General features: G+C 39.0%; 1 protein-coding gene across 1 annotated transcript in view; it reads left to right on the top strand.

Annotated features, from left to right (window-relative positions):
* Window positions 1-16,089, top strand: part of RNF144B (ring finger protein 144B) — a 47,803-nt gene that overhangs the window by 1,732 nt on the left and 29,982 nt on the right. The gene's annotated exons all lie outside the window — the stretch shown is intronic.

The following is a 16,089-nucleotide window of genomic DNA, read 5'->3' as shown; positions in this document are numbered from 1 at the left end:
CTTGGAGGTCTTCTAGTCCAACCTCATGCTCAAGCAGGAAACATTTCAGACAAATGTTTGTCCAGTCTCTTTTTAAAAACCGCCAATGATGGAGCATCCACAAATACTGAAGGCAAGCTCTTCAACCCATTGATTATTCTAACTGTCAGGAAATTTCTCCATAGTACTAGGTTGATTCTCTCTTTGATTAGTTTCCATCCATCGCTTCTTGCCCTGCCTTTAGGTACTTTGGAGAATAGGGTTGACGCCCCCCTCTTCTTTGTGGCAGCTCCTTAGATATTGAAACACTACTAACATGTCACCCCTAGTCTTTCTTATTTTTTCTTGAAAATCAGCAATGCGGTTAAAGCTTAATTTATATCCATTTTTCCTCCGCAAGCAGCCGTAAGAATATAGTAGGATAGGACAGGTCTCATTATTCGGCAAATAAGAGGACTGGAGAGGCAAAAAACTACATTGTATTAAAACCACTGGAGTTAGAAAAAGGTGAAATGGATGGCTAGAAGGACTAGTTCTACCTGGCAGTTCAGTCAAGGTTCATGATATTCTCCCAATAAAACCTTGTTTCTCATCTTTTTTTTTTCTGCTTTGAAAGCAGCTGAATGTCCATCACTGGTAAATAGCTGGAAGAGTTAATGTAGTTTCTGGCATTTCTTCAGGTTTCCAAGGCAAGCTGAATATTTAAGTTCTATCTGAGAACCCTTTGTAAATATTACTATTAACCTTGAAACTTGGAACTTTCTTGACTCCTATCTTCCTCACCCAGGCAGAGCTGGATTTTTTTTTTTTTTTTGAGCTTTCCTATTAATCCATTGCTTTCAGTAGAGGTATGCTAACATGAGTAAGTTCCACATTGCATAGTAATGACCAAAGATAAAATTACACAGTGGAGTCATTAATTCAGTCTGCACACATGTTAAGGACTTTGGAATATTGAGATATGAAGAGCACAGACTTTTTCTGTTAAATTGTGGCTAATAGCCTGCAATCAGTAAACTCGACTGAGCTCATTTTCATTCAGGTGCAACGCTGAAAACTGGATCAGCTTTGCCAATTGTTTTGAATAACAGATGGAGTCTTTTTTCTTTCTTTCATTTTGCATGTGATTCAGATCTTTGTTTATTTTGGTAATGCTAAGGGAAGAAAGCCTGAACTGGAAGAAGACTAAAGCCTGCATGAACTAAGGGAGACATTGTTACGGATGATAATAGAATCATTAAAAGAGGCTAACAACTCCAGTATCGGAATACAAATTAAAGCATTCCCAGCAAATTATTGTTTAGTCTCTGCTTCAACACATCCATAACGGACTACAGAAAAACCTTTTGCCTTTGAATAAGCCAAAAAACAGCCTGGAATTTTCTCAAAAAGGATTCCCCCCCCCCCCAGCCATGTGAATTAGAAATTATCATAGCTGACTTTTCTCAATGTGCTAGGCTAGAATGCTTCAGGTCCCTAATTTATTGATTATAAACAAGAATTCCAGTGCACACTGCCTTATCACTACCACTTGCCTCCTCCTCCAAGTGGGAGGCACTAAATTAATTAGGACTTCAGGTCTTAAAAAGCCATAATTCTATGGCTCAAATCTGGACATTGGCTACATTCTCCTTAAGATTTGGTGAGTAGAAACAACAGTCCTTAACTGACTGAAATAAGATACAAAATATCTAACTGAGGCAAAGGCAAATATTCCTAAACAATAAACCCAGGAGTAATATGATATTTATTTTATTCTCTGCTGACATTTCTGAACATAAAAGTTTGGGGATCCCCTGTACTTTCAGTCTCATTAAGAGACAATTCTGCGTATTGTTCAGTAGTAGGTAAAATTAGCAAGATTCCAAATATTGACTTAGTTGTCTGTGTCAAATTACTCTGTGCTCAGAATTTGCTGTCTTTGTTTTTTTTATAGAAAAGGGTCTTTCAGGAGGGACCTAACTGGTCTTTATTATATAGTAACAAGAAAGTATGAAACTAAATTTTAATTTGAAAATGATATGGCCAAGTGTAGTGGTGAAGTTCCTGTCTTGATACACTCATTTGTTTGAATGCCAAAGCATAAAATGTATGATTAAACTGGCTTAGCTGTGATACTTCCAAATTCTCATATGATGAATAATAGGCTAAATTTTCCATTGGTGTTGTGAAAGCAGCCTATAGCTGAGTAGTGTAGGAAATACTATGTGACCAGAAAAGGTTTTAAGCTACAGACCAAGCTTTAGCAACTTTTGGGCTAAATGTATCTTCCTACAGTTTCAGGACCCCCCCCCCTCTTCATTTTATTGTGAAAATTGGTGAAAATAAAGTTTGTCCCTGATTTTTAGTGGGAAGCTACATCATCATCATCTAATTATTCTGCACGTTTAGTCTGGTCGATTTCATTCTAATGCTAACGAAAGGGATGGGACTAGAGTGTTTTGATCTTATCGGTTTTTCTTTTGTTTTTCTTTGTCTTTAGTTGATTTATATTAATCTACCAAGCCCACTTTCACTGTTGGGGAATTTAATTAGGGTTTTACCTCTCATCGATGTACTGTGGAATGGGACAGGATAAAACTTCGGTGTAATTTGAATAAATGAGTGATTAATCAGCTAGAAAAATTAGCACTGGGGGATATTTGTGCCCCTATTACCTCTTTCTCTTTGGGCCCTGCCCACTCTTTGACATTCCGTACAAGACTGAATGTGCCTCTTGGCACAAAGGAGCCTTGCAGTTTCTGCTTTGATAAATGCTGTTCTTTTGTTCCATGAGTTTCGATTCTGGAAATCAGTTAGTGAACCTTAACAGTGTTGTTGACCTTTATCTGGAGACACTAGCATTTATGATATCCACAAGACTTGGCAGAGATAATGCCACATTCCTTTTCAATACCACAGTGCCCTGACTTTCTTACAAAGATTTTCAAGGTTTGGTCACAGACTGGGTGCAATATTTTTGTTGCCTACCTTGGTTTTCCTCCACTTGTTACCACACTAAAAACTAATGGAAATGCTTCCACTGAATTTTGTGAGAAGAAAATTAAGCCATAGCAGCCTCGGACATGGATTCTGGGAGGACCAGGACCTCTGCTCTTGCTTCCTGCTGATGCTTTACAAAAGTAAAACTATGTGGCTCATTGAACCAAGCTTTTCATTTACTGCAAGGATCCTTGTAGAAGTAGCCCTCCCCTTACGATTATAAGCGAACCAAAAATGTGTATTTCTCAGTTGATAAGTGAGTTTTGCCCCCTTTTTAGGACCTTTCTTGCCAGCGTTGTTAAATGAAGCACTGCAGTTGTTAGGTTGTTAAGTGAATCTGGCTTCCCCATTGATTTTGCTTGTCAGAAGGTCTCAGAAGGTGATCACGTGACCCTGGGGCACACTGCAACCATCATCAATATGAACCAATTGCCAAACGTCCAAAATTTGATCACGTGACCATTGGGGGACGCTGCAGTGGTTGTAAGTATGGAAAATGGTTGTAAGTTCGAACAGTCCCTAAATGAATGATTGCAAGTCGAGGACTACCTGTATTGTTTTTGGAGCTGTTATGGTTACTTATTGGGCCTCGAGGAAAAAGGGGAAGACTATCACAAGGAGGCATGATGGGATGGTAGCCTTATTTTTATAAGTTTTTTGACTTTTGGACCCAAGCTTACTCCCACTTATAAATATTGACATTTCAATATTGGAAAGGTGAGGAATGATCTATTGTTTTGTCTCTCTTCCTCTACTGTAATCGTGGAGTTTGTGAGGCAGCATTTAGAAATATACAAGTGTGAGTCATCCATTAAGAAGATTGTTCTTCCTGGGAAGCAGCGGCAGAATGTTGCTTGAGTACATGGACAATGTATTATTCCCACTTTAGGAAGACGTTAGTGACTTGAGACTGCTTTTGGTATCCAGCGCCTGCTCTTTTGAAGTTAATTTAACAGCTTTTATGTATAGCTGCTTTTATCCTGTCAGACTAATATAATTTCATTTCCTTGAATGGAGCAAAACAGTGTTAGACCATCTGTAAAACCTGCATTACTTGGTCGCCTTGAAGATGTAGTTACAATTGTATGCTTATATTTTATTTCATTTGAAATGGAATTCATTTATTTTATTAACCTGCCGATTCCGGCCCATAGGTATAATAAAAAAAACCTATACTTCTGCTCTTGGCTAGGCTGAACCAGGTGGCAATGGTGGCTGGAAATACTTTTTTTTCCAACATATGTTAGTGTACCAGTTGCATCTTTTTATGAACAGGAGTGATCTTTGTATTGTCAGTCTTGCCCTATTTACCTTCAGACGAATGGATTTTCACTGCAATGACACAGTGCCTTTGAAAAGAACTTGGAGGCCTCTACACTCCGGGAGAGAAAATTTCAGGAGGCATAGGATACGTGCACATCCATTTTTCTTTATCCCCAAATCAGATAACTGCTGATACAATTCAAAGGGAAGAATGTATGAAAGGCTGTTCTCCAGCGTGGTTGGATGGAGAATCCACGGATGGGTTGTCTTAATCTATCTGCTCCAATTAGACTAAGTCTGAATCTTAGTACCGCCCCCGCTGTGCCAATTGCACCCCAGTTTTAGACTTAGTCTCTTTGCTCTAAAGACGCGTATTTTCTTCGCTCCTGGAGCAGAAGACTGCAGTAATTTCTCATTCACTTTGATTTAGACTAATTATTTCATTATTGATTATTTTATATATTTAACCTTTTTTCCAATTATCTGGAGTTCACTCCTCCTCAAGCCTGGCTGCCCGGCTGGGCTGACAGGCTCGGCACCTTCCTGCATGCCCTTCTCTTTCAACTCATTTCAGAGAACTTTCACTTCGTGAATTAAACAGCTTTAAACAGCCGTTTTCATGATCCCCACCATGAAAGGCTGTTTTTGACTAGAAATTCTAACTATGAACTTGTCGGATCTGATTTAGTTTTAAATCCAGTTCTAAATTCTGAAACAGGCCTCCGGTGCTGAATTATTGCTTCAGTAAAATTGTATTGAAGACTGCTAACTTCCCTTTAAACCAGTGGTTCTCAACCTTTCTAATGCCGCGACCCCATAATACAGTTCCACCTGTTGTGGTGACCACCAACCACTTATACATCACCAGGTGCCAGGGACATGGCCAAAGAAAAGGGGGAAAAAATGGCGTACAGCCTTGTTTGGTGACCCCCGTGAAATGGTCGTTCGATCCCAAATGGGGTCCCGACCCACAGGTTGAGAACCACTGCTTTAAACTTTTCCAGGCCTCTGAATAATCCTGGAGAACTTGTTTCATCTATTTTCATCACTCTGGGAAACTGAGAAGTTGTGAAATGTTATTTCTAGGGAAATTGATTTCTTCATTTACAGTGTAAAGGACGAGCCTATCAATTATAGACTAATTAGCCTCCTCAACACAATCAGCAAACTTTATGCAGGACACTACAATTGAAATTCCAGTACTGTCTGGAACTAACAACAACAACAACAGCAACAACAATAATAATAAAGTTGGAAGGGACCTTGGAGGTCCAACTCCCTGCTCAGGCAGGAAATCCAATACCATTTCAGACAAATGGTTGTCCAGTTTCTTCTTTAAAACTTCTAGTGTTGGAGCATTCACAACTTCTGGAAGCAGGTTGTTCCACTGCTTAATTGTTCTAACTGTCAGGAAAATTTTCCTTAGATCTGGGATGCTTCTCTATTTGGTTAGTTTCCATCCATTGCTTCTTGTCCTGCCTTCAGGTATTTTGAAGAATAGCTTGACTCACTCTTCTTTGTGGCAACCCCTGAGATATCAGAACACTGCTATCGTATCACCCCTAGTCCTTCTCTTCATTAAACTAGACATAGCCAATTCCAGCAACCATTGTTTATATATTTTAGCCTCCAGTCCTCTAATCATCTCTGTTGCTCTTCTCTGTACTTTTTCTAGAGTCTCAACATCTTTTTTACATCATGGTGACCAAAACTGGATGCAGTATTCCATGTATGGCCTTACCAAAGCATTATAAAGTGGTATTAACACTTCACATGATCTTGATTCTATTCCTCTGTTAATGTAGCCCAGCACTGTGTTGGCTTTTTTGGCAGCTGCAGCACACTGCTGACTCATATTTAAGTGATTGTCCACTAGGACTCCAAAGTACCTCTCACAGTTATTACTATTGAGTAAGGTACCCCCTATGCTATACCTATACATTTGGTTTTTCTTGCCTAAATGTAGAACCTTACTTTTTTCACCATTGAATTTCATTTTGTTATATAGCGCCCAGTGTTCAAGTCTGTCCAGATCCTCCTGTATCCTAAGCCTGTCTTCTGGAGTGTTGGCTATTCCTGCCAACTTGGTGTTGTTTGCAAATTTGAGAAGCAGTCTGCTTTAGGAAAGGCTGATTTACTATTGATCAATGCCTCGTATTACATCATCTCATTGAAAAATGCTTCTTCCCTCAACACAACTTCCCTACATGCTGCTTTCATAGACTTCAAAGCAACTTTTGATTCAATATCCCAAGCTAAATTGTGAGAAAAACTAGAAGCCTCCTTGATTGATCTACTTCTATTTCATTTAATACGTGTGTACATGAAGGGACTTCACTCAAAATAAGATGTAACTCCAAGGAGCACCTCACCAGTGCCATTGGAACTGAGTAAGGCATAAAGCAAGGCTATACTGACCCCACTGTTATTCAATTTCTGTATTAACTCCATGGTGGGCCATCTTCTCAACACGAACTTTCACACCTTCCCAAACCAACACTCAAAACTTGCTGGAAGACATACATCTCTGTTTTAATCTATACAGATGATGTAGTAACATTTTCAAGAGCCTCTATTGGCCTTAAAAAAATCTTGAGAGAACTAACACAGTAATGCAAGGATGCCAGTTGTTGTTGTTAATTGCGAAGTCGTGTCCAACCATCGCGACCCCATGGACAACCTTCCACCAGGCCTTCCTGTCCTCTACCATCTTCTGTAGTCCATTTAGGTTCACGCCTACAGCTTCAGTGACTCCATCCAGCCACCTCATTCTCTGTCATCCCATTCTTCTATTGCCCTCAATTTTTTCCAGCATTAGGCCCTTCTCCAGTGAGTCCTTCCTTCTCATTAGGTGGCCAAAGTATTTGAGTTTCAACTTCAGGATCTGGCCTTCTAAAGAGCAGTCAGGGTTGATCTCTTCTAGGACTGACTGGTTTGAATGCCTTGCAGTCCAAGTTAGTACTCAAATATCAGAAAACCAAAATCGTAACATTTGCCAAAAGATCCAAGAGCCATTCCTGGAGGATAGTGACAAGGTTGAGCAGATCACCTGTTTCAATACCTTCATTCTGGTAACCATAGGGATCTCCATGGAGACTACACTGCTGAAAATGTTATCCTCAAACAAGAGGTGGCTACTATAACCTGCTGCACTCAAACTATTTGAAGCTAAGCCAATAACACAACTACTTTATGGTGCTCTTGAGCCTCTTCCCCAATTTTGTGTCAATACAACTTGTTCAATCTAAATTTCGAAGATCAGCCTTTCTTTCAAGTCCCAAAATGGGTCTCTAATGCCATCCTGAGACTGGAGACAGGCCTCATGAAAGTGGCATCTAGAGTGAGGGTGACATACTCAACTATTAGCTCAGACTATCCTTTTTGTCACAAATGAAGGCAAATATATGTATCCCAGGATAATGTTGCAGGATCCAATCTGGGTCAATCACTGAGACCAGTGGCTTTATCTTCTAAGTTTTTGGACTTGTACTGGAGCCCATCTTCAGGGAACGTCTCTCTAGCAGAGTGTGTTCACTGAAGATGGGCTCTAGTCCAAAAGCTCAGAAGACAAAACCATTGGTCCTGGTGACCGAGCCAAACTGGATCCTATCTTTTTCCCCCCCTTTTGGTCTTGCCTCACTAACTATGATGGATGACTTTTAGTCCACTGTGAAAAAAACAGTGGCAACTAAAATCTCATCCTTGGGCTTCTCTCCAGGTTTTCCATTCAGCATGGGTTGTGATGCTCAGGCCAAGGCTCCCGTTAAACAGTGTGTAACAGACACAGAGCACTAATTGGAGCTAGCCAGGTCCCTAAACTTTATTGCCAATGAATCCAATAGATACTCTGCCTCCCCTGTGACATATTTGACTAAAAATACCTAACCACCAGAGGCCTTTACTCTGATACAATGTCATGTCCTCAGCTGTCCTTGAGGGCCGATAACAGGAAAATTCCTTACCCAGAGAGACAATGCCCTTGTGACTTTGGACACATAGAAGCAACATAGCATGTACTTTTCCAGTGCCTGTATTACAGAGAGGTTCATAATAGTTGTCATCTCGCCATTACAATATAAATACCTAGAGTGCATAGGACAATTCCACACCTTCCTGTTGTTTGCAGATACTAATCTTGTTACAACATATAATGTTTCCAGGTTCTGGACAGCAGTTCTTAAAATCAGTTGTGGTATTCAAATATGTGAACAACCGGTTCTCTGTGTGGATGCTGCTTCCGGAAGTCCATTCTGGGCCTGGGCAACTAAAAATTAGCTACCAGTTCTGCCGAAGTGGTATGAACTGGCTGAATCCCACCACTGCTTAAAATCCATCATTGAGGACCAGTGTCATAAACTAATCTTAACGAGCATCTAATTGGTTATTTGCAAATTCCTTGCATTGTGATAGATTTAGTCTGCCATATACTGGTTTTTAAGTTCCCCTATATCCATCTAATGTTCTTACCTCTCCCTTTAGATTTTTAAAGACTCTTTTTAAAACATTTTTTTTTTTTAAATTAGACTTTTATCTTTTATACTTCTTCAATCCTGTGAACACCACCCTCCTTATGCTGGTGTGTGTGGGTGCTTGCGTAGGTATATAATATTTTTAGCCTTTTAAAATTTATTGTTTATATTCCACTCTTCTCATGCTGGCCTGTGACCTTAATAAAGGTCTGATTGGTATCTACAACAAGAAAAGGGAGTTAGCCTTGAATCTATTGCTGCTCTGAGTCAGGATTGTATGAGCTCTTTGACAACAACAACCGCCACATGACCATTCCAGGAATTTGCAGGGCAAAGCAAGGGGCCTGAAGGGAAACAACTGAAAGCTAGGATAGACAAAATAGGGTTTCTGTGGCTAAAGCTAGATGTATCTGCCCTTCAGATGTACTTTCAGACTCAAAAGGCTGACAAATAGCCTTCTCCAATCCCAGAACATTTCAAACTGCTGCCACTTCAATTCCTTGAATTTTTTCACCTAATATAGTCTGGGAATTCTGGAAAATATTGTTATAATGCATGTGGAAGGCTGACCTCAGAGAGGTGGTGTCAGTTACAACTTGGAGAAAATGAGTAAAGAAATAATGGATAGGTAATGCAGGTAGCCCTCAAGTTTCCATAGTTCATTTAGTGACCATTCAAAGTTACACTGAAAAAATTGACTTAGGACTGTTTTCACACTTAAGACCACTGCAGCATCCCCATGGTCATTTGATCAAAATTCAAAGGCTTGGCAACTGGTTCATATTTATGAGGGTTGCAGTGTCCCAGGGTTACGTGATCACCTTTTGTGACCTTCTTACAAACAAGGTCAATAGGGAAGCCTGATTCACTTAAACAACCATGTCACTAACTTAACAATTGCAGCGATTCACTGAACAACTGTGGCAAGAAAGGTGGGTAAAGTGAGGACAACATTTACTTAGCTAATGTTTCGCTTAGCAACAGAAATTTTGGGCTCAGTTGTGATTGTAAGTCGGGGACCTGTAATGGGGTTGAAATTGCAGCAAACTAAAACAAAATAGCTTTCTAAAAATTTTGCTTTCCATACGGCATGGGCTTTGTGTATACAGTTAGCCCTCGACTTACGACCAAAATTTTGAAGCCAAAATTTCTGTTGCTAAGCGAGACAGTTGTGAAGTGAGTTTTGTCCCATTTTACAACCTTTTCTTGCCACAAGTTAGTAACACAGTTATAAAGTAGAACTGGGTTCCCCATTGGCTTTGCTTGTCGGAAGGTCGCAAAAGGTGACCCCGGGACACTGCAACCGTCATAAATACATGCCAGTTGCCAAGCGGCCAAATTTTGATTACGTGACCATGGGGATGCTGCAACGGTTCTGAGTGGGAAAACAGCCATAAGTCACTTTTTCAGTGCCATTTTAACTTCAAATAGTTACTAAACGAATGGTTGTAAGTCAAGGACTACCTGTAGATAGTAATGATTCCCCCCCCCCCCCGTAGTCCTGTTATTCAATATGGTGGAGAAGAGTTTGCTTTAATTTTTCTCCCAAATTCTATCTTCCTTCATTACCGCTGTTACAAGATTGTCAAGGCATGTAAGGGTCCTGACTCCACACAATCATTTTTAACTGGTAGGCAGGCTCCACTTCTTCGCATAAACCTCAGTATAAAACTTTCTCCTGGAATGTCTCCCAAGGATCTTTTGCTGGCAAAGAAAGTAGGGTCACCGTCAGCCAAGGAAGTCATACAATAATGAAGAGCTGGGCAAAGGAAGCAAAATTGACATCCTCTGCTATTTGCAACCATAAAATATGCCAAATAACATTAACTATTTCTTTAGTAAAGTACATTTGACAGCAAGGGAGAAAATGGGAGCTTTTTCACACAGGAAAAAGATGATTTGGGAAAATGGGCAGCAGGTTTCAGCCCAATAGGGCTTTTGGATGTAGATCTAAGTGTTGGCAATGCTGTGATGTATTTACCGCCTGACATATTTTCTTTATTTTCAGTAGCTGTGGGCGTGGCATATAACTCCTGCTTCTGCCAACCTTCATTAGATCTGTAAATATCTCAACATTGCTTGTGCAAAACTGGCCTCCTTACTTTAAAAAAAAAAAAGTGTGTCATTTGGAAAATTGTACACAGTTTTGGGACTGTCATGAGTTTAGGATGCTATTTGTTTTGGGTTTGCGTTAGTTTATGTTACTGTTGGTGGCCAGAGTCAGTTGGAGTCAGGCACTGTCCAAGTTGAATTAAATAATAAATAAATAATAAAATGGGATTAAAAATTATAAAGAAATAATGAAAGAAATGACAACACTTGACTTTAGGGGTTTGGTTTCCTTCCTTCCTTCCTTCCTTCCTTCCTTCCTTCCTTCCTTCCTTCCTTCCTTCCTTCCTTCCTTCCTTCCTGTCTTTCTGTCTTTTGTGTATGTAGGATGATTTCAATCAAAGACATTACTTTTGTCTAATACAATCTTTCTCAACTCTGGAACTTTAGGTTGTGTGGTCTTCAGCTCCCAGACTACTACAGGATCATCTTCCTTTCTGCCATCCTCAAAAGCATGTTTCTTAACCTTGTCAACTTAACCATATGTGGACTTGAACTCACAGGATTCCTCAGCCAGCCATGCTACCTGAGGAATTCTGGGAATTGAAGTCCACACATCTTAAACCTGCCAAGGTTGAGAAACCCTGTTTAAATGAAAAGCAAAATGAGAAGTTCATATGTGGGATCAGAATTAGTGCTTGTCAAAGGTTGGATCATTATTACATAATCGGACAAATGCTTATTCAAGTTTTTGTTTAGTGTTGGAAAATCAATTAAACTGAATACAAGTCGGGATAATAGATTTTGTTTAATTCCTTTTTCATAGTTGGTGCTGTAGACCTCTCAAACAAAAATTCTTTTTTGTTTGAGGGGTCTACACTTTGTTTCACTTTTTTATATCATTTCTTAACTATGCATTTGATTCCATTGTGCATCTATTATGATACAGTTATTATGATGTTCTAAAATCTTTTTTCGACTTATTTATTCTTAGTTGGTAAGGGAAGCTGACATCTTTGATAGATTGTTTTCTGCTTTCATTGTAGCTAATGTATATAAAATTCATGAATGTAGCTAGTACCCAGTAAAGAAATCAGGGAATATACAATTAAAGAACTGTATCAGCTCTTAACGTTGTCTTATATTTTAATTGCTCAGCTTTGAAATGTCATACAGCATTCTCTTACATGGTGCCCTAAAATGTTTGGCATTTTAATCTGCATTATCTCTCCAGAGGGTGAACCAATACTTCTGTGGGACAACCAAGTTGAGAAAAGCTGCTTTAATAAAGTGTTGGCCTTTGGAAAGTAACACATTTTGTGCATAACAAGGGTCTTGATGGTATTTTGAATACCTGCACCATAGCTACCACTCAATGTTTTTCCTTTTTCCTGTTAGTGGGTTTTATTGCTTCCAAGCAACATAAAATATTCTGCACATTGGGTGCTTTTAAATGGATGAAGTATTAGCATTTGCTTATCTCTTCTAGTCTTTCCCAATATTCTGTGGGGAAATTAATTTTTAAATAGACTTTGTTATAATCTATACACATAATGTTCTTGAAAGATTAGAAACAAAAACACTGTGTTGCAGTGTTGAAGATAAAACTTCCCGAAGCCAATAAAAAAAATGATTGCTTTAGCATACATTAAGGACTCAGATTTTTAGACTAACAGGTTTCAAATTAAGTGTAAGTTCTTAATAAAACTTTGATTTTCTCAAAACGTAGGCTGCTGTTTTAACCTTAAGAGTTGTAGTACTTAGAATCCCACTCAGTGTGCTGAGTATTTTTATACACTTTAGTTGTGAAGTTGAGCAGGTTTGATTCTGGCCAATCCCTGGGAGAAAATCATAAAAGAGAATTCCCATGGGCATATGGAGAAAGAATATACAATAATGTTCCAAATAAAGAATTTCAGTGGACAATTCTAATTTAATTCTATTTTCTGAGGAAAAATCTACTATTTTCAACCATGAATGCCATGATTAGCTAATAAAAAACTCAGTGACAGTCAACTAGTTAATCCTGGCAAATCTATTTTATATATGACTGCATCAAGTCATGTCATTCTGCTGATGGAACAGCAATTACCAGCAAAACAAAGACACATTGTATACATTGATGCGTACCAGATATCTAAGGACATTCAACAACACCAGAGATCAACAGGATAAATAGCTTTCTGCTAAGCAGAAAGAAATGCTGATGCTATTGTAGATAAGTGCTGAGAGTCTATGAAATGAAGCGATGGCAACTCTCCTACTGGAAGCTGACGCCATGCTCTCTTTGAAAGTATTTTTACACTGATTAAGATTTCCGGGACACAAATGTGTCTTATGTCATATGGTCCCTCTTACTACAATAATACTGGAAATAGAATTTCACAATGTTCCGATTTTAACTTGCTGCTTATTGTAGGTTAGGAAGAACAAACTTCATGTAGCGAAGCATGGACTAGGATTGCTGGTTCAATAATTTCATCCAGATCATTCTGTTCTCCCTTACTCATGAGCCTATGGGTTATCTCTGTAGGGTTGCCAATCCCCCCCCCCCCCGTATAGACTTGCTCTTGATGTCATCAGGAGTCATGGCTGACTTAAGGGAAATGTTACTTTTATCTGTATATTAATAAAACATTAGCAAATATGCACATGTTTTTACAAGGCATAGAATAAGGGAGGCACAGCCAGGAAGAGAGTCCAAAGAAGGCAGGAGGAATATGTATGGATGGATCAAATGGAAAATAAATTGTCAACCCAAATAAATGAAACCTTTGATGTATTGTTGTTTCACTGATACGAATAGCTGCAGCAGCTATAGAACAGTAGCTTGGGGATTGTGAGTTTGCTAAAAAATGTTGCCAAAACTTCTGACAATGTTTGAAAGGGAATAGTTTGTTGTATAAAAGAGTTGTTATTATATGCAGTTAGAGGAAGACAATTACTTTTATAGAAAAGGATTCTGTAATTCAATGAGCCTTCATTGTGTAATTTCATTTGAAAGTAGGCACAATTATTAGTTTTTTTTGTGTGCAGAAAGATGAATATCTGGTAGTACATACATATACAAAATTTAAGTAGCTGACTGATGCAACACAAACAGCAATTACTCTTTGGTACTTTGATGAATAGTGAGAGACCTGTGACACAGATTGCATGTTGTTAATATGAAAAAGCCTGTATGTAGGAAGAACACATTCAGACAAATATAATTTGCAGGTCAAGTTCTTACTTTGCACAAAGTTTAAAAGCAATATATATTCTAGCTTCCAGTGTTCATGAACAAAGAATATAATAGGTGAAAACAAACCAGCTAAACTATTGGATAAAACTCATTTACTCAAAGTGTCTGTATAGCAGAAATCATTAAATGATTCTGCTTTATAGTAGCATTATTCTGTCTGGGTACTTTCCTAGACTCTTGCCTGTAACTAGCAGGCTTGTAAAACCTTGATGAACTTCAAAGTTGGTTTGCTATTAACAGTACACAAGTTTGCTGGCAAGTCAGACCTATGAATTATTTAATTTGATTAGGTTTGCAAATGCTTATGAGGTCTTTAGGCCACCATAAAATCTATGGTTCTAGAAACTCACCATGTACAGAGTATAAAGCAGCAGCATTAATAGATTTCAAACCAAGGTACCAGCTTTTCAGTAAATCAGGCTTTCTCATTCTGGCACTTGGCAAACCATTTGGATTCGCAGTCCTCCAAAACTCCCAACCAGGATTGCCAAAATATTTGCTGTGTATTATTTATGTGTTTATGCTTCTTTATAATTTTGATTTATAAGGCTGCCCCAACTCGAAACTGATTAGGAGGAGTGGGAATTAAAAACTCAAGATGTTTTTATGCTAAAAAAGCAAACAAAATGAACCCAAAGTAAACTCAAGTATCAGGAAACACATAACACAAAACAATTAATATGTAACAGATTGACCTATTGTGACCTGCTCCAGTGTTTGTGGGAAAAGAGGTTTTTACAGGCCTTCTGATGGCTGGCAGGTTTGATATAGTCTGAACTCTGGGGAAAGCTATTTTAAAGGGCAGGAGCCCTGATAGAATAAACTGTTTACCTCAACAGATGACATTGCTTAATTGTCAGGATATAAAGACACCCACTCTGTCAGATTTTACCGGCCTGGCAGAAATGTCAGAAGAAAAATCCTGACCCTCAGAATGTGAGGGTCTTTGCCATGAAGAGATATATAGGTGATCCCCTAGGACTTAGAACATATTGGTAACCAATGCAGTTTGTGTAACAGAGATGTTACATGAGTGCACCAAGATGCAAGCACAACTGCTTGCGCCACTTCATTTTGACCAGCCTTACTTCCAAATGGTCTTCAAGAACAGACCTAGGTACAGCGTACTGCACTAGTCCACACATGAAACAGGGCCTCTACTCAGAAGTCTGCAGATACAATCGGCATGGAGAAGAACGGACATTTTGCCATTCTTATCACCAATGTGTAGGCTGAGACTTGTGCTCTTAACAGTACTTGGTGGTGTCCACTTTGAGTTTTATGTCAACATCTCTTCAGGCACTTTGTTTCCCTCAAATTTCCTCAGGCATATAGACCAGGCATTTCTTTTTTATTAGTGACTGGAGAGAAGTTGCGCTGGGGCAATTTTATCAAATGCTCTGTCCATATTACATAGGTCAACCAAACATAAGGTGAACGGTCTACCAGACTGGGTAAGCTGGATCTTTCTGGGAAATGCTTCACTAGATATACAGGTTGAAGTTGTTGGTTCCTTAGGGGTATACAATCTGGGATGGATGCCAGTTGGACAGAGTCCATAGCAGATCTGCAGAATTAGTACACAGGAAAGTGTCACATTGATAAATTAAAAATCATTGGAGGCCACAAAGGAATACCTGATATATCTTGCAGCTAACAGAATTGCAGCATTGTTGGAGCTGGTGGTGGCAATGTGGCCTGGGAAGTTTTGTAGGTTCTTGACAGTGCATCTTTTGGGGGCAACAATGGTGAATTTATTAACTTTTAAAAAACATCTGTGGGCTGCGCAGGTCTGCTTGGAAAGCTACATATTGGCAGGGTTGGTCTAAAGTGATAAGCAGGGCAAAGTTTTGTGGAATCATCAGGAATTATTTTGAGTTTGTAGAATCTGAGGAAGTGGCTCATTTTGTCTAGTTGTGGACCAAACCATAGCTTTTATGGCATATTATGAACATTTCTGATAGAAAATATTTCTGGTAAGCTTATATTGTTGATTTATCTGACTGTGTTTCCTCTACCTGAATTGATGAAGGCTGCTGTAGAATTAGGTTAGCCTAATCCGTGTATTTGACAGTCTATATTGATGAGTAAAAGAACAGTTAA

This window comes from Crotalus tigris, unplaced genomic scaffold (genome assembly GCF_016545835.1).
Source record: "Crotalus tigris isolate CLP2741 ecotype Arizona unplaced genomic scaffold, ASM1654583v1 scf7180000024119.3904262, whole genome shotgun sequence".
In the NCBI taxonomy this organism is placed as follows: Eukaryota; Metazoa; Chordata; class Lepidosauria; order Squamata; family Viperidae; genus Crotalus; species Crotalus tigris.
This window is presented reverse-complemented; position numbering and strand designations above follow the sequence as displayed.